Source organism: Cryptomeria japonica, chromosome 6 (genome assembly GCF_030272615.1).
Source record: "Cryptomeria japonica chromosome 6, Sugi_1.0, whole genome shotgun sequence".
Lineage (NCBI taxonomy): Eukaryota > Viridiplantae > Streptophyta > Pinopsida > Cupressales > Cupressaceae > Cryptomeria > Cryptomeria japonica.
Window position 1 is genome coordinate 247,181,044 of NC_081410.1, and position 27,462 is coordinate 247,208,505.

The 27,462-nt window shown below is 35.8% G+C and overlaps 1 pseudogene; it reads right to left on the minus strand.

The window, feature by feature from the left end:
• Positions 1-23,873, minus strand: part of LOC131079744 (damage-control phosphatase At2g17340-like) — an 82,199-nt pseudogene extending 58,326 nt beyond the window's left edge.
• Between the last annotated feature and the right edge of the window lie 3,589 nt (positions 23,874-27,462).

A 27,462-nucleotide genomic window follows, 5' to 3' on the forward strand; every position in this document is an offset into this window, starting at 1 on the left:
TTCTTGAACACATAGGTTGTCATCCCGGATCTCCTCAAGTGGTTAAGCTTCTTCCAGAGAATCTAGCTCTGATACCACTTTTTGGCAACAAGGAAGGAAAACTGAGAGAGGTGGGGGGTGAATCAATTTTCACTGCTTTACACAAATTAAGCACAATCTCAAATCTGATCAACTATAGAAAAAACAAATATAACAACAATAACAACAACACACATAACACCAATATTTTGGCATGAAAAATTCGGTTAAGGGAAAAACCATGGTGGAACCTACCCACAATGAGATGATACTCTGTAGTAGTATGTGTAAATATTACAATGGGGAATGCACATACATTTAGGCACACTGCCTAGAACTCATTCCTCAAATTACAATGACCCAGAAGGATCCAACCCTCAGGGAAGGTTCACTACCTTACAAAAAGATTTGGACTACAATTTTGCAAAGATGAACTGCAATAATAGCATCTGATAAAGCCTAATTAGAGTTCCAGTTAAGCTTATATGTTTTCCCTTCACCAATATTTTCTCAATATACCACACCAAAAGATGAATTCACTTGATCACACATACACCACTCTCTGATAATGCATACTCAACAATGACACCTCACTGAACCACCAATTACACCCATTTATACAAATCATCAACTTTGACTACAAGGTCGGCCAAACCCTTAACACTTAATTATAAAATTACATCACACAATACATAAATCAACCACCAGACCAATACAATGTCCTAGACAACATAGCATGGACCTAAATCAACTTCTGAAACATGCACCACCACCGGAATTCTCGCCAAGATCAACCGCAACACGTTACACCACCAAAAATACCGCATAAAATAAAGAATATCATTGGACCCATAAGATCATCAAGAACACACACAATGATAAATGAGGACCATCAAAACAAATATGACATGATTAGGAAACACCAACAAGCACCTTAGAACCATCCACAATAGCTACACCAACACCACTTATCCAAATCTTCATCGATCAACACACTAACACTCAAGAACGCTTAACAACAACAACTCAGACAAGAAAGATAGTTTGCAGATCATCAAATCACGAACCATTTGAAATGAAGATACACATGAAAATCCCAAACGCTTTCCCAAATCCGCAACACAAGATATGATCATACCGAAGCACAATGAATTAAACACCAAAACACTGAAAACTAGTCTCCATATTGGAATCCTCAACTCGATCAAATCATCATATATAATCATGGAATCAATAAGGAATGAAGTATCTCTAGTTGTTTTAGTATCCTAAATAGATAAACCAACTGGATCAACTCACTAAAATCACTGAATCAATTCTCTACAATAGTAAAACACAGGAATATGTTGACATCAATGACAACAACATATCCTAGTTGCACCAAACCCCTTAAAAGAGGTTTAAGGGAGAGAGTGGAAATTTTTTTGTTGAGATATTGCATAAGATTGTCTTATCTACAACTAAATTTGAAAATAATGGAGTTACTATTCCAACACAACATTTTGATTATGTTGTTGTAAGTGTTCTCAACAAAAAACAATTTTTTTGGCTTCCATCTCCACCCCTTTCTCTCCCAAAGCATCTTCTCCATTGGAGCCACTACATTCTGAGCCTCCAGTTCTGATTATTCATTTTAGCAAGTTACCAGGCATAAAAGAAGAACAAGGTCCCTTAGATACACACAAGGAACACCAAGTGATAGATGGCATGGGTATTGTAAGAGAATCTATTCAAGAAAAATTGTGATGTTAGTTGGTGATATGGCAAATGAGACTAGAGGAAAATCTTCTAGTTCTATAGATTGTTTTTCATAGGACACTATTGGTAATATTGACATATCAAGAGTGTCAACCTCAAATATGGATGCTTCCATGAGTAAGCTAGTGAGGAACAACTTGGATGAGAAAGTATCTCAAGTTGGATATCTAAGCTTTGAAAATGCTAAGCCTATAGCTGTAAACTTGAAAAATACTAGCATTTGTGGTCTAGAAGATCCACAACATTATAATATGCGTGAAGATACTTAAAAAAAAGGCATGCAATTCATTACCAAAGACAAGGAATAAAATTTAATAGAGTACAAGCCTCAAAGCATAGTGAAGGAAATAAGAGTCAAGAGCCTCCATGATATGGTTCATGATTAAGTGTGAAGGAACTAATTAATGTAGCAAGAAGAATGATAATCTTATGGAGTGAGAAAAACATAATAGTCCACAAGAAAGAAAGTTTATGATGGGGGGAATGCCATTATAACTAGTGAACAACAAAAATATGATAGAGGATAAACTAGTGCCAAGTTTGTGAGAGACATTAAGCTTCTATGGAAATAGACAAGATGTGGGCAATAAATCATGATATTTTCATGTTAGATGAAGATACAATACCATGTATATCAATCCAAGAAAAGGGGAAATGGAGAAGGATTTTATTTTGTTTTACACCTTGAGGTAAGAAGAATCACCATGCTATAGCTAGATGATCTCTTAAAAGAAGTCAATATAAGAACATTAAGCCTCCATGATAGTCAAAAAAACCCAAAACACAATAATTAATGGTTAAAGCAACACCTAAGATATCTATCAAGAGTTTTATAAAGAAAGAGTACAGTGGAAGATTGTTGATAGAATATCAAAAATATAGTGAGAACAAAGACATACCCAAGAAGATTTCAGTCAAGAGAATTGAAGGAACAATGAGCTAGTGTGGTGAGAGGATAATCAAATCATTATAGAACAATGGCAATAGTAAAGTCCCTTATGGAAATGTATTCCAATACCATTGACAAGCCTTCATGGCAAATCAAAAGAATAAGTCTTCAACAAAAAGTAGAAAAACCTAACTATGAATGAAGACCAAGGGCAAGAAAAAAGAGACATTTGTTTTATGAGAGCTAGAACCTATAACAAAAGCCTTCAAGATAGCAAGTATCTACAAGCTAAGGTGTGTCACCAAAATCCTAGAACTATCACAAGAAAGGACTGTATGGACACATATAAATGATAGTAGTTTACTATAACAACAATTCATGAAAACATTTTCATCCTCTATGAGAAGCCTTAAGAACATATCCGAGACAAATTTAGAGAGAGAGAAAACATAATCTTCTTACATATTTAAAAACATGATCTTGGATTTAGAGTTCTAAAGGCAGCCCATAGAAGATCACTATAGGGCCTAGACCTTATTGGCCAATGATAATTCAATCTTCACAAGGTCACATATAAATGAAATAAATAGTCCACAAAGATCAAAACAGTTAATGAATAGTCCAGTCATAAAGGTCAGTCTTAGACCAAACAAAAGAATAGAATGGGAGCTCAATCACAGTCAAAATATCAAAGATTTCATGAGAAACAATGTATTACAAACTCAAATCATAGGAAACTATCGATAAGGTGAAAAGCACATTGAAGTTAAAGTCATATAAGAGAATCCCACAAGGGCTACAATAGCAGTGAATAAGGATGAAAAGAGCTCAAGGTATGGAAGATTCAGATTAGAGCATCATGTTTTGACCAAATCATAGAGCACCATGAAAACCATGACAATCTCAAACTTTAAGGCATGAAACAGTAAGGACCAAGATAGGACAAGAAAATGAGGGCCTATAATTTTTGAGGTTGAAATCAAGAAGGCAGACCATTGAAGTGAATCACAAAGCAATGATTATGTAAGAGACAATAATGATTTTAACCAATGACAGTGATTTCAAACCATCAAGGTAGAAATATCAATCATTACAAAGGAGACATTGATAAAGGGATACTTTGAGACTGATAGGTGTATGTTTGACATGTGTGGGAGTGCTCAAAGGATATTTATGCATTCAAGAGGTGGTTTGGGAACATTATGGTTCAATTCCAAGTACTTGGGAGGGTCTTTATAACCCCCCAAAAGTTGCATCTGACCCTCTGGAGGTTGAGGATAAAAAGGAGAGTTATTACAACATAAGGAGGGAATCTAGGATGAGATTAGTAAGCTATGTAGGTGGTGGAGAAGATATAGGTGTATTTTGAGGACTTTTTCAAGCTGATTTCAATAATTTAAGGACAAAATTAAAGACCCTATCTATGGTCCATTCAAAGATAGAGGTTTTTCTTCATCAAAACACCTTCTTGGAATAGTTTTCCCTCCTTAAAATTAGGGACAAGGAAGATGGATGACCAAGAAGATAAATATCAAGTAATCAACTCCTCCTTTTTTCTTCACATTTAATTGTCAAGAATGATGTAAAAAAGTACTTCTATTTATAAAGCATAACTCTTCCTTTGTAAAAAAGTTAGTTCTTACTTCTTTTTGCAAATATTATAGCTACTTTTGATCTCTTTGAATCAAAAAAAGTATAGTTTGTAACTCAAGATCAATCACTCTTGGACTAATATCTCATTGTAAGAGTCATTTTTATGGAAACTTTGAGCATTTTTAGATTTTAACTGTTGTAAAAGAGTTTCTTTGATCAATATAAATAATATTTTGCCTTCTATTGGTTGTACCATATTATGTTTAGTTTTCATGCATATATTTTTCTTGTGTTTATATGTTTAAACCTCTTAAGACATGTGTTAAGACAACATGTATGAGCATAAAATATATTCATTTTCTAGTTGTAGATTATTAAATGATGGTATAGGGATGTTAAGCAATGATAAGGTTTTCTTTTCCTTAAAAAATAACAACATACAATGTACTTTCTACAAAATGATTAAGTTAATGTTTGCAAAACAAACTCTTGTGCAAGAAGTTGAGATTTTCATTGAGTCATTGTAAGCTTAAGTAGAAAGTATAAGTCCTTCTATTAGGGTGTATCACCAAAGTTAGTTGTAGTTTTCATCTAAGCAATTTTATCCCTTTTCCTCAGCAAATCATTAGTGTTAGGATAGGTTTCAAGTGTTAAATCAAAGGGAGCCAACCCTTCAACATGGAGGTTTTAGCTCACAAAAGGTACCCACACCTTGAGATCATCCCCATGTATCAATATATTATTGGATTTTAAGTCTAACATGGTGCAAACCTAATTGAGAAAACTCCTATTCGACAGTAAGATCTCACAATGATATTGATAACTACTAGTGGGTAGGCCTCATACTCAACGATGGCTAGATGCAAGTCAAAATCAATCCCAATCACATCAATTTTATCATTAAACACTTTCTCCATAGCTTATAATCCTATGCCAGTATCGTACACTACTTATTGTCTATCAATTGATACACGTAAAATCCAATAAACATCCTCTAGTGTGATGGTCATCTCCTTGGTTGACAAGTGGTAACTACTTGTCTCACTATGCCATCTCTCAACTAAAGCCACAATCATACTCAGATTAGCCCAAATTTTAGTTATCCAAGCTACATGCCATAAACTAACCACATGAAGCGCAATGTGCTCATTATTTGTTAGTTCGGTTATTAGATCCCCAATAGGGATACTTTTCTCCCTCGTTAATAGTGCATATAAGTTCTCCTATAACTCAAAAAGAACCCTAATCAAACTCTATGGTCAACTTAAGTCAAATATAGCACAAACATATGCTCAGGTCCTTGACACATGTGTAGAACCTTCATAATAGTGCAACAAAGTTACAAATGTCCAACAACATTACAATTGCAAACTCCTAATGCCTTATAGATGCAACAAAGTGCTTTATTAGTGTAGGTATTATTAATAAATATGCACCACCTTAATACATGTGTAGGTCTAGCCTGTAGATGCACAAAACTACCCCTAAAACTCTAGTTTTGGATTCAGTTCATTGGGACAAATTTCTACCACGCATATTTTGTTTGTTTGTAGAGTCCCTTATTTTTGATCTAGATGACACTATTAATTGCATACATCCTCTATTTGATTAGGATGATTCTTCTTTAGTTGTTGTGAGGGAACATTCTAATCCTTTTCTTCTTTCTCTACATGATCATTCCCCACAACTTGATACGAGTGTGGATACTTTGGCACAACATTTTGAGGACATTTATTTTCCTTCAAAGGAGCTACTTGAGTCTTTCGATTGTGTTCTAAATTAGTTTCTAGGAGATTCTAGATTGTCATCTTCAACAACATGGATTAGAATTGTTGGAATCCAAGAACACTGAGAGGGGGGGGGGTGTGAATCAGTGTTCTATCGGTAAGATAAGTTTTAACCTTATTAACAAAGTGTTCTAGTAATCTATAACCATAAAAGAATATAACAACAAGTATAATAATGCCACCACAAGAATATACACCATAAAACATAGATTTATATGTGGAAAACCTCAGAGCAAAAACCATGGTGGGATTGGTGACCCACAATATCTATCCACTAACCAAATGAATAAATATAACAATAGGGGCTTGCACATGTAGGAAGGCCAATATACTAGAGTACACTGCTCATCACAAAAGGAGCCTCACTGACTAAAAACACCAAATATTGGTTTATAAACAAAATTTTGAACTCAGAGAATTCATTTTCTATGTTGGATGAGTTCCAATTCAAGCACTAACTATACCAGTTTCTACCATGTCAACCTTTACCAATAACATGCTTTGCATCGCAAACCTTTAAACCAATAACAAAGACCGACTATAAAATATTATATTCGCATACAGTCGATCAATATTATTTTCATAATATCACTATATCTCGCATCATATGTATATCTCTCAATATCATATCATATCCAAAATATCCTAATGAGACTAACTTAAATACCCTTCCTAAACATAAACATAAATGCCTTATGTCAGCTTACAATGATATTACAATTTATTTACATGTCGGCCTAGACAAAAATAAATACATTAAACTTCATGACCGATGCCACTGATTGCTACTGTGTAGACCGTCCAGATCAATCTCCTTTGTCGACCTCATGTACTGGTTCCTAGTTTGTCGGTTTCCATGAATGTCAGTTGCCGAAACATGAATATTGGTGAGTACTGGTTAAGTGTCAAACCCAAAATGATATGTGTTGCCATCAATGACAACACAACTAAACCAAATGAGTGTCAATTTCCAACAATCTCCCCCTTTGGCATTGATGTCAACACTCATGTGAAAATGAATCATTGAAGTGTTGTCCCAGTTCCTCAAAAAACTGATGACCAGAACTGACCCTGCTCCCCCTGAGCTATACATTACTTCTTATGTCCCTTGACATTTTTCACAACAACCATTCCCCCTTTGACATCAATGACAAAGGTAGGGCAAAATAATGAAAGAATGAAATCAAAATGTGTTAACCGGATCTAGATATACTTGAATATATCTGGGTAAGAACCCTTCAAAAATCCTAAGTATCCCAACCAGTTTTCAAAGTTCCCAAAATAGATACAAACCCATTAAGAATGTATGCATGTAGTTCTTCTTCTATTAGATCCATTGGTATGGGTTTATTCATCAATTCTAGACTTTCTCGCTTATGAAGTAATAAAGTGTTCAACTGGCGACTTACCAATCCTTTCAATTCCCTAGCTCGCTGGATTAATCTGTCCATATATTTCTCCAAGGTTGATATCTTAGATTCTATAACCAAAATTTGACCATCAATGGCACTAGTCAATGACTGAGTACCATCAAAATTGTTAGCTAGATGTTCCAACTAGGCCTTTGCATCTTTTGTTTTCACCTCCAAGTCAGCTGTAAGTTTGTCGGTGTTAGTACAAGACCTATATATACAAATGCACTGATTAAGAGCCTCATCAATCTTTGTAAGTTGCTCTGTCATCTTGACCTTGTTTGATATGATCATATTGTCATAGGTGACCTTCCTAGCTGCATTGTATCTCTCTATCAATTCCCAGTTTGATATCTATTGAAGAGTTTGAATCTCTTTTTCAATATGTTCAGTCAAACTCTTAAGCTTACCAAAGGGTCTAGCTACCAAACTAGAGTATCCTAGAACTAGCTACTGCAAAAGAGGAATGGCCTGCTCAATGACTTGCTTGTCTTATGATCCTTCCTTCCTCAACTTTTGAGCTGCAACAAACATTAATTCAAAAATTTTCAGCTTCTCAATGTTCTTCTGCCCAAAATCAACTTGACTAGATGACCCAAGTGCCAACAATGAATGACTAGACTCTCCAACTTGCTGACTAGCACCGGTGGCTTCACCACTTGGTGCAGTAACCGTCTCAACCTTAGCCTCTTCAGTATGTACATTTTTTGTCAGAGGTTCAACATCCTCAACCTGTTTATTATCTATATCCACATCAATAACCTCTACATCTAGAATGTTTCATTCTAGTGTATCCTGCTTATCATGCACAACTTCAAAGTTAACTACTGGTTTCTCTACATTATGTACAAGTGATAATTTATGTCCCAAAACTGGTGAATCCATCCCCAATATACCTTTTCCCTTACCATCAATAGATATGTCTTCAAAACTAGACTTAGGTGGAAATATAGGTGCAGTAAAGAAATCTGGTTTATCTACAAAGAATTTTACGCATGCCTCATGGGTCTCCTTAACTATTTCATTTACTCTACCTACCATGAGACTCACATTCTGATATCTGCTCCAAAAAATTGTTCTATTATCATATTCAAGACACTGCTACAACTCCTCATTAGTTATGGTACCACAAATAGTTAATAACTCCTGCAACTTTATATTTTTATCCTCTTCATTTGAGATAATCTCCTAGCATCTATCTTATTGTACAAATCTCTTGGTATTTGATTTTCAATCTCAAGTAATACCTTCTTATATATATAAATAGAACAAAAGTGCTTTCTCAATCTCCATTTGATCCTTATCATCCATATGTTCATAATAATGTTGGATATTACTCTAAATTCCATCTATAGTTATTTGATCTATCAATTCAGCAACTGAGAGAGGAGGAGTGACCTCAATACTCTTACCGGATTCAAGAGCTATATCTAATTCTGATTTCTTCTTCTTGCTAGGAGTAGAAGAAGATTATTTAGCTAGTTTCCTCTTCTCTATTGGTTTCCTCTCCTTCAAAATTTTCTTTGGGGCTGCTGGAGGAGTGACCTTCACTTTTTGTACCTTTCCTTCCACATGATTCTTCCTCTGATCCTAATGTATGTCTGGGGAATCTTTGGGGGCACAACATTAGTATCAGAACTGGATTCAACAGGGGCAATATAAGTTTCTGGTTTCTTCCTCTTCAGTATACCCTTGTTGGTTGTTTCTATGAGTGGAGTCTGAACTTATGTTGGAGATGACCCTTCTGCCAATCTAATGATCTGCTTGATTTCAGAGGACATATTCTCCATAGCTTCCCCAACCTTCTTGATTTTTCCTTCCCTCTTCTTTTGATTAAAACCTATCTAAACTTCAGATTCCTTTTGCTTTGTTGTCCTAAAGGTTTTCTCAGTTTCATCAACTGGAGCATCAATAAGAGTCTTGGCATATAAGTCCAAGATCTTAGCATCAACCTCATAACCCATCTCAGTGATCCAGATCTTTTGTGGTTGCACTACTTCCATCAATGTTTCATCCTTCTTAACCATAAAGCAGATTTCTAAAGAGTACTTATCAACAAAATGTTTAGGCACTCTCTCTTTTCTTCATAGCCTTCTGAAATGATTTGAAATAACCCCATAGAATGGATTCTCTCTCCTTGTCCTATCCTAAACCTCTTATAGCATTCTTTATTTTCTTTTCTTTTAGCATATCAAATGCCTATTGAGTTTTACTGGATCCTAGTAACTCATTCAAAAAGAAAAGCATTAAGCAAACAACAAGATTGCTTAAAATAAGTTCTTCACACATCCATTGATAGAGATCATACCTATCATTTCCTTTAACCATCTGATGAGCACAGTAATTGCATGAACTAGAAACAAAGTTCAATCACTTTGATTGGGTTACCTTGTAACCGATGATCATGCTTACAAATTGAACAACTTTGTCTCTGATAGTGCTTATCCTCATTGACTAGTTGTCAAAAGTTGCACCAGTTAACTTCTCAACCTCATTGTTAGGTATTTTATTCCTTCTGGGAGTCTGACCAGTTTGGGGCAAACCATTGATTACATGAATAACCTCCTTGGTGATTTTGTAAGGTCGGTCCAACCATATGAATTCCCCATTGACATGGCTTAGTACATACCAGATCATTTCATCTTCAAATTTTGACATCTCCAAAATGTTTATGAAACCCTAATCCTTTAGAATTTGAAATTCTAGTTTCATCAATCCCCTCCTATCTATCATATTTGTCATGTACATTATTTTGATCTCAGCTAAACCTAAATCCTCTAGAGTGCAGTGGATATATGCACAAACATCTTCAACATACAGAACTTCTTCTCGAACCTTAGAAAATGCACCGACTGAATCATCAACCTTCGCAATCTGAGGGCATTGTATGAAAATCAGGCATGGATGATCCTTGATGTCAACAACAATAGGGGTAGCCACACCTACAAGAGTAGGAGTAGATCCATAAGCCATTTCAAACAAAAGATAGTCCAAAAACTGATAAAATACCTCACAACCTTCGCTGGTGAAAGTTCTTGAAAATCCACACCAAATGCACTAGAATTCACTTGAAAATGCTTTTTATCACCTTGAATCACCTTAAACTCACTCTTCTTTTCTCTGAATGTTGTGTGATCAGAAATGAACCAACATTTCTCTTTTATTCAGCAAAAACCCTAATTTCTCATTGACGTAAATGCGTGGTGCTCTATCATACCGAATTCAAAATCCATGACCTTAGTGCCGAGAAACCTTCAGACTGACTTCTCCAGGATCTAAAACAAGCTTTCAGACCACTACTAGGGGTAATACAAGATCTATCATTAATTTGCCTTCCCTTAAGGCTAATGCCTTAGTTACCAGATGAGTTTCTTGCCCGTGCAGGAACATTCTACTCTGTCAGTTGAGTAATCGAGTTGATTGTCTCTGTCGGCTGATCTTCAGATTTCCTAACCCATTTCTTCTCATGCTCCTTCTGGATATCATCAAATTTCTATTTTCCTTTTTCATCATTTCCTACCAGATTGTTTTGGCTTTTGCAGAATTTAGCAATATGTCCTATTTTGTTGCATGCATAGCAAGTGACATTATTTTTTAGAATTGCCTTAATGTATCCTTGATCATATCTTGATCTATATTGATTAGCCATATGTCCAAACTTTCCACATGCATGACATCTCACATTCACTCTACAATCTTCTATCCTATGACCATACTTCTTATAATTTGAACACTGACCGAGAATTGCATTATTATCCTGATTTTCTCTATTTCTACAATGTCTTGCCATATGACCAAATTTATTGCAAACCAAACATCTACCATTGAATTTATGTGCATTGGGTTGCCTTACTGATAGTTTCTAGTTTACAAGTGGATTCTCCTTCTAACCGATTGTTTCAACTTCATTTGCAGTACCAGAGCTTTCTCCATGCTCAAATCCAAGACCTCTAGTGTCTCCCTTGCTTCTTTTATCCTTGAATAGTTCATCAAGCTTTGTAGAAATGTCCTTGAACTTGTCTATGTATTCGTTTGCAGTATCTAGATCACCTGTTAGGACTGTTATCAATCTTTCCAAATCCAACTCATTATTTTGGGATTGCGCTAGTTCAGTTCTCAACACATTATTCTCATGTGCCAGCCTAATGCATTCCTCAGATCTTTATTTCAGAGATCTGCCAAGATTTTCTTCATCCTTTTTCCTATCTTCAATATCCTTGGACATCCTCATAGTTAAGGCTTGCATTTCATTCTTTATGACAATATTCTCCTGAATTAGCTTCTGACATTGTTCTTTAAGAACATTCTTCTCTTCATCATCCTGATTTTGCAAAAGTTCCTTTCTTCTAGCTTGAGAAGATGACGACCTCTCCTGTAGGATAATAATCAATTCCTTTGCAAAGTTCAACTCATCTTGCAATTTCAAAATTTTCATCCTTTCAACATCATAGTCTTCAAGAGATACTACAAGTTGTTTCTCCATACTCATCTCCATGTATTCTGGATTCAGGATCTTCCTTAAGTTGTTAGCCTTACTCCAAGGCACTAGGCTCTAATACCAATTGTTAGAATCTAAGAACACTGAGACAGGGGGGTGAATCAGTTTCTGCTCGTAAGATACGTTTTAACCTTATTAACAAAGTGTTTTAGGATGATCTAAAAGATGAACATGAGGAAGAGATAATAGGGATTGGAGAAAAGAAAAATAAGAAGATAAGATGCTCTAATGGGGTTAAAACTAGGACCAGATCTAAGGCAGATATTGGTCTTTCCAAATCTCCGCAGGGTCATAAACCCATGAAGTGGCACAGGGACTAGGAGAGTAAACAAAACATAGCTGATGGAAGGCAGCAAACTATTCAAGAATCCTACTCCTAGGTTTCCAAATGAAGGTAATCTCTTGGAACATTCAAGGCCTAAATGGTCTCAATAAACAGGATGTCTTACAAAATCTTATTAGAGATCATAATTCAGATATCATCCTAGTTCAGGAAACCAAAATGAGTAAGGAAAAAGTTGAAAATATAAATTCTTTAAACATGGAGGAGTTTGTGGTAGTATCTCGAATGGGGCATCAGGTGGGGTGGCTATATTCTAGAACAACAAAACTATTTTAGGAGATCCGATTGATGAAGATGGTAATATTATATCAATGAAATTATATCAATGAAAGTTAAAAGTATCACTGAAGGAAAAGAATGGGTGGTTACTAACATTTACGCCCTTGATTCCAAAGCTACTAGGAGTGAATTTTGGGATAAAATCCAATAGAAAAGAAGGTTTTTCTCTCAGGATAGCTGGCTATTGATGGGAGATTTCAACACTTCGCTGCAAGGAATTGACAAATTTGGAGGAACCCAAGCCCAACTAGATAGTAGGACTGACTTGATGGATTTCATCAATGCCAATGCCTTCATTGATACTAATCTTAGTAGAGCTTCTTACACTCTGTCTAATCGAAGGGATGGAGAAGACCTCATTCAGGTAAGGCTTGATAGATCCCTTATCACTAATGACTGGATCCTTTCACATATATGTTCTTTGTCTGTTATCAATAGAATTGGCTCGGATCATTATCTCATTTCTTTTATTGCTGAGTTTGTTAAGAGTAAACATTGTTTTCCTTTCCAGTTTGAGAAAATGTGGATAACTTACCCCTCTTTGGAAAAATCCATTGCCAATTGGTGGAATATTGATGTGGATGGATCAGCCATGTACAAAGTTGCTAAAAAACTTAGAAACATCAAAGATAACATTAAGATCTGGAATAAGAAGGTTTTTGGAGATTTTTTTGAATAAAAAAAAAGCCGAAGGAGGAATTAGAACAGATCCAAAACTCTATTCAAAAAGATGGTTATAATAAGTATCCCAAGGCTAAGGAAGATGATATTTTAGTCAAACTTCACAATATTATATCTAGGGAGGAAATCTACCGGAGACAGATATCCAGGGCTATTTGGTTGGAAGCTAGGGAAAGAAACACTAAATTATTTCACATGACCTCCATGAAACACAAAGTTGCTAATAGAATATCAGGATTAATTGCTGATGATAAAATTTTTCTTAAAGATGATGACATTGGGGATGAAGCTGTTAGGTTCTTCTCTCAGCTCCTTACTGGTAGTAGAGATATTGATATTTCTAAGCAACAGGACCTGGTTGATAACATTCCCAAGATTATTGAACCTCACTAGAATAAGGCTCTTTCTGCTATCCCTTCTGTTGAGGAAATTAAGAAAGTTGTATTCTCTTTTCCACAGGATAAGGCTCTGGGACTGGATAGCTTTCCTATGTTCTTCTTTTAGGGAATATTGGCATATTGTGGGGAAAGATAAGGTCAATGTTGTTAAAGAATTTTTCAGATCCAGAAGAATCCTTAAGGAAATAAATTCTACTTTTATTGCCCTAATTCCTAAGGTGGCTGGGGCGGATTCCATGGGAAACTTCAGGCCAATAAGTCTTTGTAACTCCTTTTATAAGATTATCTCTAAAGTTATGACTTCCAGACTTTGGGTTGTCCTACCCTTTATTATTTCTAAGGAGTAAAAACGATTTGTCCCTGGTAGGCAAATTTTGGGTTCTATTATTCTTATGCATGAGAATATTCATTCTCTTAATGATGCTAACAAAGAAGGTTTTCTAATAAAATTAGATTTGGCAAAAGCCTATGACAGAGTGGAATGGTAGGGGTTTTTTAGAATTATGGAGGCCTTTGGATTTGATGAGAAGGTAATGAAAGTAATCAGAGAACTAATTTCCACTCCAATTTTTTCTATACTTATTAATGGGACTCCGTCTAGATTTTTAAATCTTCTAGGGGGCTCAGGCAAGGAGATCCTATTTATCCTATTCTCTTTACTATCTTGGTGGAGAGTATGAGTAGACTAATTCAAAAAATAAAAGTGAATAAAACCATCAAAGGTCTTCAACCTTCCTTTGCTAATGTGTCTTGTACTCATCAACAGTTTGTTGATGGCACAATTTTAATGGGATACTCCTCTGTTGGGAAGGCTGCTACCTTCAAAGGTGCTCTTAGCTCATATTCTTTGGTGATAGGTTAGAAAGTTAATTGGGGGAAGTCCGCTATCTATTTCATGAATACCCCTATTATAAGGCAGCAGAGAATTGCTAACATCATTGGGTGCAAGGTGGAAATGCTTCCCTCCACTTATTTGGGTCTCCCTCTGGGTTTGGTTCCCCCAAACTCCTGGAACTTGTTAATTGATAAAATCAACAAGAAATTGGTTGGCTGGAAAGGATCTATGTTATCTCAAGTAGGAAAGCTTCAGCTTCTTCAAGCAACCCTTCAGAATCTCCCTGTCTATGCTCTTAGTCTATTTGGTATTCCAGCTAAATTTGCTGAAGCTTTAGAGAGGATTCAGAAAAGATTTCTTTGGTCAGGAGTTGAAGAAAAAAAAGGATTGCCTTGGTCACTTGGGACAAGGTATGTAAGCCTAAGTGCAGGGGGGGTTTAGGTATTAAAGTTCTTAAAACTTTTAACAAAGCTCTGCTTGCCAAACAGATATGGAGGGCTTATGGCATTAAGAAAGATTGGAATTGGGTGTGGTTTGATAAATATATTTAGGACCAACCTCTTCATTCTGTTCTCTACTCTGAAGACATCCCTACTGGGTCTTTCATATGGAATAGTATAATCAAGTCCCTAAAAGTTGCCAAAGCTGGAGCTGGATGGGTTCTTGGTAAAGGCGACAAGATTAGGTTCTGGGAGGATGTTTGGATTAAAGATGAACCTCTCTTAAATTAGGGCTGGAGTCAATTCATTGATGAATGCAAAAGAAGGTATGGGCCTATGGTTTGTAATTACTGGAGAGAGAATAAATGGGTGAGGCTTGATTCTATTAATGTTGGGTTTTCACTGCTTCATCAGGATCTGCTGTCCTTTTCTATTAATAAATATTTTGATGATGTTTTTCTTTGGAAGAGTAATCCTAGGGGTAACTTCACTGTTGCTTCTGCTTATAAAAAAACTTTTACTCAGATCAGCAACCCAATATGGACTAAAATCTAGAATAGAGTTCTTATTCCTAAAGTTAACATGTTTTTTTGGCTTGCAGTTCACAACAGGATTCTTACCATTCATAACTTGGCTCGTAGAGGTTTCATGCTTACTAATAGGTGTGAGCTATGTTAGAAAGAAGAATAATTAGTGGATCATCTGTTTATCCATTGCTCCTTAACCTCATAAATTTGGAGTAAATTTTGGGCGCAATGGAAAGTTGAATGGGTTATGCATAACAGTCTCAAGGAAGTTATTTGGCAATGGATCTTTCCCACTAAATATCCTCTCATCAAGACCCTCTAGTCCTTGATCCTTCCTATGACCTCTTGGTATATCTAGAAGGAGAGAAATAATAGAATTTTTAGGGAGGCTAAGTGTACACCTCAGGTGGTTTTTGAAAAGATTTGTAGGGCTATAAAAGAAAACATAGACATTCCTCATAGAAACAACAAGCAATGGAATTTTTCTAACATGAATGATAGTGAGAAAGGTATCCTCACCAAATGGAATTTGATTCACAAGGTTTGCAAATCTGACCTTAAGATTAGGAGAGGAAATTTTGTTTGGAGATTTCCCTATCATGATTGGGTCAAGGTGAATTTTGATGGGGGCAGCCAAAGACAATCCTGGGAAGTCAGGAGGGGGAGGAGTCATCAGAAATACTCATGGTGTTTGTATTGCTGCTATTGCCTCTCCCTTTGGAGTTCAAAACAATCATGTTGCTAAAGCTCAGGCTATGGTCAAATGCCTCCAGCTTGCTCAGGGTTTTAAATTTAAAAAAATATGGCTAGAAGGGGACTCCCTCAATATTATTCAAGCTATCAAAGGTACTAGCTCTCCCTCTTGGAACATATTCAATATTACTGAAAGTGCTAAAAAGTTATTAAATGACTATGATAGTGTTTTCATTTCCCATACTCTAAGGGAAGGTAATAAATTTGTTGACCTTTTAGCTAATGAGGGGGTTTATTTAGAGGAGGATGCTAAATATATCAGAGAAGCCTACTGTAAGAAGGATGTTCGAGCAGAATTATTATTTGATTGTGTCCATGGTTCAAGTTAATTATATCATTACCTCTCTGGGTCCGGATATCAAAGACAGAGATTGGGGTTATGTGAAGTGTCAGTCAATGATTTTTTTTAGGCATCGTTAATATGATCACTGGTGTGATGGGGCTAATCATAATAAGTGTTGGCTCATTGTGACTATTTTTAAATACCCTTTCAAATTCAAGGAAAGTACCCTATTTTTTCAACCCAACATTTTGTTCAAGAGCCTGCGCTTAAGTCTTGGTATTTAGTTTATGAGCAATTTGTGTTCTATTAAAAACCTCAAACTGCATTTCAACATGGGAGGTAACCTTAACTGGAATGAGCCCTCGGGCTGTGACAATTGGAAAAGTGAGCATAAAGTTTGGAGGAGGCTCCATAGACATGGTTTCACAGACTACATGGAAAAATTGCACGACAACAAAAAGCCGGTGTCTCAAGGCTTTGCCAAGGGATGGAACAACAACAAAGTCACTCTGTTTGGGGAGACCTGGAATCTCAATGAGGATTTGGTGGTGGAAGTAATGGGATTATAGAAGGAAGGCATCAAGTTTTACAGAGATCGAAAGTTTGCGGTAGAAGCTATTAAAAATTTCCCTAAAACTGATGATGAGAAGGTTCAGCTCACCAAGAAAGACAATGTTTCTTACTACCTCCCTCATCAGGTAAAGTCCTTCTAGCAAAAGATGTTAAGGGTTTTTATGGAATACCTAATTGTTGATGGTAGGTTTACGAAGGCTTATAATTATCATTTTGCTATTCTTAACCATTTCCGCCATGGGGTTAAGATATCTTTGCCTTTCTGTTTAGCTTCTTCCCTGAATGAGAGCTTAGTTGACCATGCCAAACAACCCAAATCCTATCCCTTAGCTCATCAAGGTCTCATCCTGCTCATTTATGAACAGTTGAAGAAAAAAGCTAGGGTTAGTAAGGATGATCATTTGGTGGAAAATGCCCATATTTTAGATAGTCATGATGGCTCTGAGTCTGAATATGATTCGTCTAACACTCCTCTCCATAAAAAAAGGGAGGGTTGATGATGTCGATAAAGAGGACATGGATGTGGAAGCTGGTATGGAAGAGGAATAGGGGAAGGTGACAAATTATGAAGCAGAGAGTAAGAAGAAAGAGGATGTAGGAGAAGAGGAGGAGGTGAAGAGAAAAGTTTATGTTGAAAATCCTGCTTCAAACCCTATTGTCTCAGGTAGAAGGAATGTTGCCTAGAATACCATGGAGGAAGCTAACCCTAAATCTGTGAGCTCTGAGTAGGGTAGAAAAATGACGGACTCCATTTTGAATGCTGCCAAAAATAGCACTTTGGAATTTTTTAATTTCCAGAAATGAGTAATTGAAAATATTACCAGTATTTAGAATAATCAGAGAGATGTGGAGTATAAGATTCAGGATTTGATTAAGGATACAAATATTAGGAAAAAGGATGTGGAGGTGGAAACTAGTGAGGTAGAGGATGAAATTGAAATGCAGGATTGGTCGGAAAAAGATATGATTAAGGGAGACTTGAAGCATCTGGAAGATGTGATCAGAATTGTCAAAGATAAGGCTGAGGTTGAAAATGAAATCATCATCAATCAGGTTGCTAAAATTGAGAAGGCATTGAAGAATTTTATGAATCACAGTCTTGAGGTCTTGAGGATTTTGTCTCATAATATGAATGCCCTGGTGGATTGTCTAGAGAGGAATCAATAGAACAAATAAATGGTGATCATTGATGATATGCCAACCTCCAGCTCTGCTCCCCAAACATCCAGATGAAGAAGTAGGCAGACTACTTGTGATGTGGAGATAAAGACTAAAGACATTCATCTGAAGCAAGAGAACAAAGACCTAAGAGAAGCTACTAAGGCTATGATGATGTTGGTGAAGGACATGGAAGAGTATAATTTTTTTTATCTGATATGTAATATTGGTCTTTGTTTTCCAGTCTCTCATTGGCTTTGTGTTGTCCCTTTCCCTTGCTGCTATTTTTTCTGCTAGTCTTTTGCAGCTTTTCTATCTTTGTCCTGTTCTCTCTTGCTTCTTTCATGCTTATCTTTTCATAATGTAATCGGGTTTTGGGTCCCTTAAAACCTGATTTTCCTTAATAAAAAACAAAGTGTTTCAGTAACCAGTAACCATAAAAAAATATAATAACAAGTATAAATAATGCCACCACAAGAATATACACCATAACACAGAGATTTATACGTGGAAAACCTCAAAGAGGAAAAACCATGGTGGGATTGGTGACCCACAATATCTATCCACTGGCTAAAAGAATAAATATTACAATAGGGTCCTGTATATGGAGAAAGGCCAACAACCTAGAGCACACTGCTCATCACAAAAGGAGCCTTACTGATTACAAACACCAAATACTGGTTTACAAACAAAATTCTAAACTCAAAGAATGAATCTGCTATGCTAGATGATCTCCAGTTCAAGCACTCATTGTACCGATTTCCACTATGTCCTCCTTTATCAGTAACTTGTTTTGCATCCCAAACCTTTAAACCAATAACCAAGACTGACTACAAAATATTATATTTGCATATAGTCGATCAATATTGTTTGCACAATAACACTATATCTCACATCATATGTATATCTCTCAATATCATATCATCTCCAAAATATCCTAACCAAACTGACTTAAATACCCTTCCCAAACATAAACATAAATTCCTTATGTTGGCTTACAATGATATTATAATTTATTTATGTGTCGGCCTAGACAAAAATAAATAAATTAAACTTCATGACCGATGTTGATGATTGCTACCGTGTAGACCTGTCAGATCAATCTCCTATGTTGGCCTCATGTACCAGTTCCTAGTTTTCTAGTTTCCCTGAATGCCGGTTGCTGAAACATGAATATTGATGAGTATTGGTTAAGTGTCAAACCCAAAATGATATGTGTTGCCATCAATGACAACACAACTAAATCAGATGAGTGTCAATTGCCAACAAGAATGTCTAATTTGATTATGACAACTTTCAACATCAACATGGCGACCATCGAGAAGAGTTCAAAGAGATAACTTATTTCAAATTTTTTTCCCACATATTTGTTTCAAAAATGGGAAGATATCTTGCATACACTTTTAGATTTTTTTCATCCTATGAGGAGGAATGTTGTTCAACGATTGTGGGACATCTTCTACATCTAGTTTCAAGCATCTACCATTAACTACACATTATGGGGGGATACATTGAGTATTCCTTTTCACTTTCATTGAGACCTTCTTGGGGTGAAGGACATTGCAACATATATAGAAGCTTGCATTCATAATTAGTGTTAATTTTGATGGGGTTTTGTTCCCACCGGGTTTTCTCTTTCTTCTTTCCTCTTTCCCTTCCTCAGGCTTTTATCTCCTTAGTTAGAATTAAGGAGGGGAATTAGTGTTACTTTCTATTCTCTATGTGATTTACGAATACTCTATTTGTGAAGCTAATGAAGGAGTTGTTCTAATTTTGAACTCTCTCTACCTCTTCTAGTTTTATTTCAATGTTTTCTCCATTAGTTTGGTTCATGCATTGGTTCTTTATTATAAATTATGCATTTTGTAGTCATTAATATAGTGTAATTTTTCATTCATTGGATGCTTTGTAATTATCTACAAGTTTTGCTTCTCTTTTCCAACCAGATCCATACTTTTCTTGTAAGGTCAACAACAATTTTACAAGGAGGCACCAGTGGGACCAAATCTTCCACTCGAATAGGCTTAGAGCAAAATGAAAAAAAATGAATTATCAAAAGGCTTGTTTATCTCATCTTAGATGATTTGTATTTATGGAATATATAATATTTGTATTAAATATTATTTATACAAGATTTATGCAAAAGGAAACTTCTAATTACATTCACAGATACACTAAATGTGGATGCTTTTGGGAGACTATTGTTTTTTGCATTGTAAGCTCTATAAATATAAGAATTACTAGAGGAGTTTTTAAGAGAGGAGCTCATTATTGCAGGGTTTATGCTACTAGATTTTTTCTATGATGGAGCAAGATGTAAATCTCCATGTTAAGGCATAGAGCCTAAAGATTGTATTGTAACTATATTTTGTTGCTAAATAATACAATGGCTCTCTGATTTTGGAGTGTGGGGTTTTTTACCTAAAAGGGTATTCCCCATGGTAAATATGTGTTCTATTATTATGTATTTTCTTTTATTTTATGATTTTGTGTTGTTGAATCTAAATGTATGCATGTTGTTGAAACTGTTGTTTGATCTGGGAAGATCTTAAACTGCAATCACTTTCCTCTAAGGGTTAATGTGGGAAATAAATTGTCTAGTTCCACTTTATGGCATAGTAGTGTGTGTTTGTATTAGATTCTAGATGCACATACTAATCTCAGATGGCTTTTTTCGGATGCCCGTTCTCCCTTCATTACCAAGTTGCCACTTCATCTGTTATTTATACTCTTGAGCTATCCATAGGATCTATTGAGAAAAAGTTCATAAATGAAGGAATAAATTTTAATAACATTCACAAGATCAAGTGGTCTAAGGGATCTAAAGTTCCAAATCCAATAATATTTTAGATTTTTCTAAGTCAGCTCTTTTGTTATGGATCTTGATCAAGAAAATCATATTTTTGTAAGTCTTTCCTCCTCAAACAACTTGAACAAACTATCCACCTTCAAATTATTTTCAAACTGCTTATAAATATCCTTGTTGACATATTTTTTTTCCATCTTGACAGTGATATGTCAATAAAAAAATTTTCTCATATTTTATACTCTTTCTCTTAGAGTCGTAGGAACCAAACGCTAGAGAAAATAGAAATATTATTTTTGGTAAAAGCTCTAAAATACTTCTCACATTAAAAGGTTTATGTTGACATATTTAAGGCATGTAGAGTCCAGGGTTTTATGTTGTTTGCATTGATGAAGCTTCTGTATTCTTCTTGTGGGAGGACAATTTCTCTATTCTAGCTTCATTCACGTGGAGAAGGAAGTTAAGGAGTATGACACATTTCAAAGAACATGAACACCATGTTTCAGGAAAAGAGAATGCATAGTATTGCATGAAGATGAAATAGCAGCAATGGTTTTCTCTACTGGTTGCCTGCATTGCAAGGGAGTTTAGGGGTTTTCAAAATTCATGAGTGTTTTCACCATGTTGCAAAATAGAATGCAAAGTTCATGGCATGTTGAAATGAACTTTTGTTTTCCAACATTGAATAAGTCCAAGGTTTTGTAGTTTGGTATTGAGGAAAGGTTGTAGTTGTGTGTTCCAATATATGCACACGTTGTGGGTCTTTTATCTCTATTTTTGCATTTTGACAAGTAGGCTCGTTTACCTTTCATCTTGCCATATTAGTTCTCATCTCCATGTTAAGTTCTATAATTCAATCATAGATTTAACTGCTCAACAAATTTCATAGAAAAGAAACAAGAATAATGTTTATCTACCTAATTTGTAACAACTAATACTCTAGGTTAATTAACAATGATAATAGTGGAAGCAAAATAACAAGAAGCCCATTACAAAAACACACATTTCTAGAATATAATGCAATATTGCTACAAAAATCTTACATATATAGCCCTACTGATTTTCATGAACATGCAAGAGAAAGGAACTTTCCTTATGTGATGCAAGAGAAAATAAAATTTCCTTACATAACTCGGGAAAGGAACTTTCCTTACATGATGCAAGAGAAAAGAAACTTTCCTTACATAACTCAGCCTAACTTACACATAAAACCACTCTTGGAGTTAATTCAATCTCACAACTCTACTTCATTGTCCACAAACATTCTATTATAGAAAAGAAAACATGTTATTACTGAATATCCAACTCAAGCTACACTTAAGCAACTCCACACTCCATATCATTGAGCACCTTTCGAGCTACAAAATATCAACACTCCCTCTTAGCGAGGAAGGTGTTCTACACAACACCCAACTTATCTTTGAAGAATACAAACTTACTCTTCATCAAGGCCTTGGTTAGGATGTATGCTATTTGTTTGTTCATAGTAATGTATTGTAGCTTCATTTTCACCTTCTCCACATAATCTCTGGTGAAGTGGTACTTGATCTTAATGTGCATTGACTTGCCATGAAACATTGGATTATCAGAGAGTTTGATACAACTTTGATTATCACATCTTGCTCCTAATCAAAGAGCCTACCTAGAATATCTTGAAGTCAAATAGCCTCACATGTAGCCATACTAGTTGTCATATACTTGACATTTGCATAACTTAGTGCAACTAAATTCTATTTCATATTGTACCAAGAGACTGCTCCTAACCCCAAATTGAAATTGCACCATGAAGTACTCTTCCTATCAGTTATATTTTCTACCCAATCTGCATCAGAGAACCCCTTGAGTTTCACCCCATCTTGTTGAATATGCTTCAGCCAATAATCAACTATACCTTAGAGATACCTCAAAACATCCTTCACATATTTCCAATGCACATGTTTAGGTTCCACCATAAATTGACTGAGTTCATTGTAAAACAAATGTCTGGCCTAGTGTTTACTAGATACATAATAGAGTCTGTCAACTATTTGTATAAAGTTGGGTCCATTGCCTCTGATGTAGAATCATCAATCTTCTTCCAGTTGGTCACAAGTGGCATGGACATTGACTTATAGTCCTCCATCTTGAATTGCTTTAGGATATCAATTGTGTACTTTCCTTGTCCAAGGAAGATCTCTCCCTCTTTTTGCCATAACTCCAATCCCAAAAGGTAGTGCATCAATCCCAAGTCCTTCATCTCAAACTCTCCTCCAAGATCCCACTTGCAGTGTGCTATGAGCTCTTCTGTCCTTGTGAGAAACACATCATTAACATATAACACCAATATGATAAGTTTGCCCTTCACCTGAACATTGTATAGGTTTGGATCAACCTTACTCTTGGTGAAGCCCACACTCTACAAGTAACCATCAATACATGCATACCATGCCCTGAGAGCTTGCTTGATCCCATATAGTGCTATCTTCAACCTACATACATGGGAATCCTTCCCATGCACCTCATAAACCTCAAGTTGTTCTATGTAAATCTCTTCCCCAATCACTACATTGAGGAAGGTTGTCTTCACATCCATCCGGTGAATCCTCCAACCCATTTGTGCTACTATAGAACTGATAGCCCTTATGGATGAGTACCTGGATACCAAAGAAAAGGTCTCATCATATTCAATCCCTTCCTTCTGATAAAACCCTTCAACCACAAATTGGGCTTTGAAATTTTCCACACTGCCATCTAATACATGCTTAATCTTATACAACCATCTCAAGCCCACCAAAAACTTACCTTCGAGTCCCAGCACTACCTCCCACATGTTATTCTTCTTGATGGAAGAATTCTCTTCCATCATGGCATCCCTCCATACCTGGTGCTTGGATACCTCCTAAAAGCTGGAAGGCTCCACCTTAATTAATCCACTCATAAGTGTCAAATAATCAAAATAATGTTTGGGAGTCTCTCTTTCTGACTGAATCCTAAGGAACACCAACATACTCATGGGCATCTCTCAGTGTCTACTTAGCCATCCTATTTATCCTCTTCTTGGTAATATGAATATGAGGCCAAGGAATTATTTGTTCCTCCTTCTAATCAAACTGCTCAGCTTTCTTGTGCTACCTCAACCATGGGTGGTTTCTCCTCCTCATCCATCAAGCTACTAGTCTTTTTAAGAGCCATATCTTCCTTGAACTTCACATCTCTATGAAGAATCATTTTCCTTAATGGTAGGAATGTAGACCTGATAGGCCTTGGAAGTTTCACTATATCCAACTAGGATACCCTTCTCTATAATTGGTTCCAACTTGATTCTTTTCTCCATGGTAATATGATAATACACAAGACATCCAAAGATGCGAATGTGATCCAAATCTTGTTTCTTCCCAGTGAATGCCTCTTCTAGAGTCAATTTTCCTAGAACTTTGTGTGGGCTGCTAGTCTATAAATACATGGTAATATTGCAATCTTCTGCCCATAAAAACCAAGGTAGATCTTGTTCATGAAGCATGGCCTTGGCTGCTCCAACTATAGCCCTATTTTCCCATTCAACAACCCAATTCTACTAAGGGTTGTACAAAACTATAAAATCTTTCTTGATACCTTCTCAAGCATATAAATATTTGAAGGAATTCAAGGTATACTCACCACCATTATCAAATCTTAGTATCTTGATCTTCCCCCTATTTGGTTATCCATGAGAGCCTTAAACTCTATGAACCTACTAAAGGCCTCATCTTTATTCTTCAAAAAATATATTCATGTCTTCCAACAGAAATCATCAATGAAGGTGTTGGTTCCCAAATCAATAGTTTCCAAGTCCTAGAGGAATTGCCACTAACTCATCAACAAACATGGAAAAGGATTCGGCCATCTGAACGAGACTTAGTCACAAGATTGAGGTATCCTATACTTTTGGCTCTGTGAGACCAAGGCGGGTGACCCTATGTAATGTCTAAACAACTTTCATCTTCAAAATACTTAGGACATTACAACTTACAATAGATCATCCCAATCAAAGACACTAAGGGAGATGGATAAAATCCTGGTTTTGGCTAAAACCTTAGCTTATAAACATCTATGCAATCATTGAGGTTGTGCTTCTCCACTGTTAGGTCGCGGAGACAACTAAGAGGGGGGGGGTGAATCAGTTGTCTAATAAATTCAAACCAAAAAATTATTTACAAACTTAATGCTTAATACCAGTAAACCAGTTAAGTATGCCGGTAGATAGTGTTAACAGTAAATTATTATACCGATAAGGATTAATGCATGAAACATAAACATAAAGTCATCCACAATACATAACACCAATATTTGTACGTGGAAACCTTGTAAGGGGAAAAACCACGGTGGGAAACCTTACCCATGATCAAATGATACTGCTGTAGATAGTAAGTGTACATAAATGGGGTTTGCACATGCAGAAAGGCCAAAAACCTAGAGCTCACTACTCAATCACAAAATGGGAGTCACACTGACTACAGTTGGATGGTTAAATCCAATAAGAATGTACTGCACAAAATAGCATCTTCATATGCTGGATTTACTACTGGTGTAATGTTGATATGCTTCTACAAAAACCTAGCTTCACCTTCAAATGATGTCTTCATGTATATCCCTGCTTGATCTCGCATATACCTTCACTCAATTCTTTTTTCGCATTCCACACTTGATCTTACAAATAAGATCTTACATTTATACCATACCCTAAGACCAATTTTAGTAGGTCAGCTCTACAAGATATTACAATAAAATCATTTTACATACAATATAATATCCGATGCAACAACTGATTGAACATGCCAGCTTGATGCATTTAAAACACTAATAAATCATTTCCATAGCGTGCCATGCTGATTTGGAAAAGATAAACCTGCCGGTGTAACCCTAGATAACCTGGACCTATTTGCTGGTAAAAGCAAATATGCAAATATGAATATACCAATGATTAATTCTTCAAAACAAAGTGTCCACACAATGTCTTCGACATTACCAAGTGTCCTCCATATCATTCCAGTTACCGGTGAACATTATATCCTACCGGTGAACCATATACCAGTAATTGTTGCACAATTTACTTACTTACCGGTGAATGTTGCTGGATCTCCAAAGTGCTTGTTTTCAGTAGGTGTTGACATCAATGACAAAACCATACCAAAATAAGAACAATCTCCCCCTTTGGCATTGATGGCAACACAAGATGGAAAAACCATCAAAGTGCCAAAACAGAAATGCCAAATACAAAAACCAACAATCTCCATTTCTCCCCCTGGGAGTAACATGTGATTATCCAAAGATTATTTTCAATACCAATCTCTTCCTTAAGTGTGTTTTTCAAAAAAAATCTCTCCCAAAAAAGATAATGTGTTTTTCCATAGATATCTCTCCCCCTTTGACATCAAATACCAAAGTCAAGTCATACAAAATACCAACTACTCCCCCTGAGAAGTAGCTTCCTCATCAAATACTGGAATAAAGATTTGTCTTTTTAATTCTGCCGGTTGATGACAATCATCAACTGTCTAAGTCTCTACTGGTGGTGGTATGACTCCAAGCTGATCTCTGAGGTACTCAAAAGTCTCCTTAGGCAAAGGTTTTGTGAAAATATCTGCAAGTTGTTCTTTAGTATTCACATAAACTAGTTTTATCTCCTTTTCTTCAGCTTTTTCCCTTAGAAAATTTAGTTTGATAGAAACATGTTTAGTTTTAGAATGTAATATCAGATTCTTAGATATATCAATTGCTACAGTGTTATCATAGTATATAGTAATGGGTTCCTTGCATTTTACCTTTATGTCTTTCAACATTTGCTTAAGCCATAATACTTGTGTACAGTTAGTTGCTGCTGCAACATATTCTGATTCTGCTGTTGATCAAGATGTACAACTTTGTTTCTTACTCAACCAAGAAACTAATCTCTTTCCAAGAAAGAATGCTCCTCCACTGGTGCTCATTTTACCATCCACATCTCCTACCCAATTTGCATCTCTGTATGCACATAGATCAAAATTTTCATCTTTAGGATACCATAATCCAAGATTTGATGTGCCTTGTAAGTACCGAAAAATCCTTTTTACTGCTGATTCATGATTTTCCCTAGGATTACTCTAAAATCTAGAAACAATACATATTGCATTCATAATATTAGGTCTGGTTTGTGTCAAATACAGTAAACCTCCTATCATAGATTTGTATCTAGTTGGATTAACAGGTGTAGATTCATCCCTTTGACATTTGTAGTCATAGGTGTGCTTACCGGTTTAGAGTTCTCCATCCCAAATTTCTTTAGTAATTCTTTCAAGTACTTGGATTGACTAAATAATATACCTTTATCAGTCTGAGAAATCTACAAACCTAAAAAGAATTTTATTTCTCCAATCATAGACATTTCAAATTCTTGCTGCATTTCAATAGAAAATTCCTTACATAATCCATCTTCT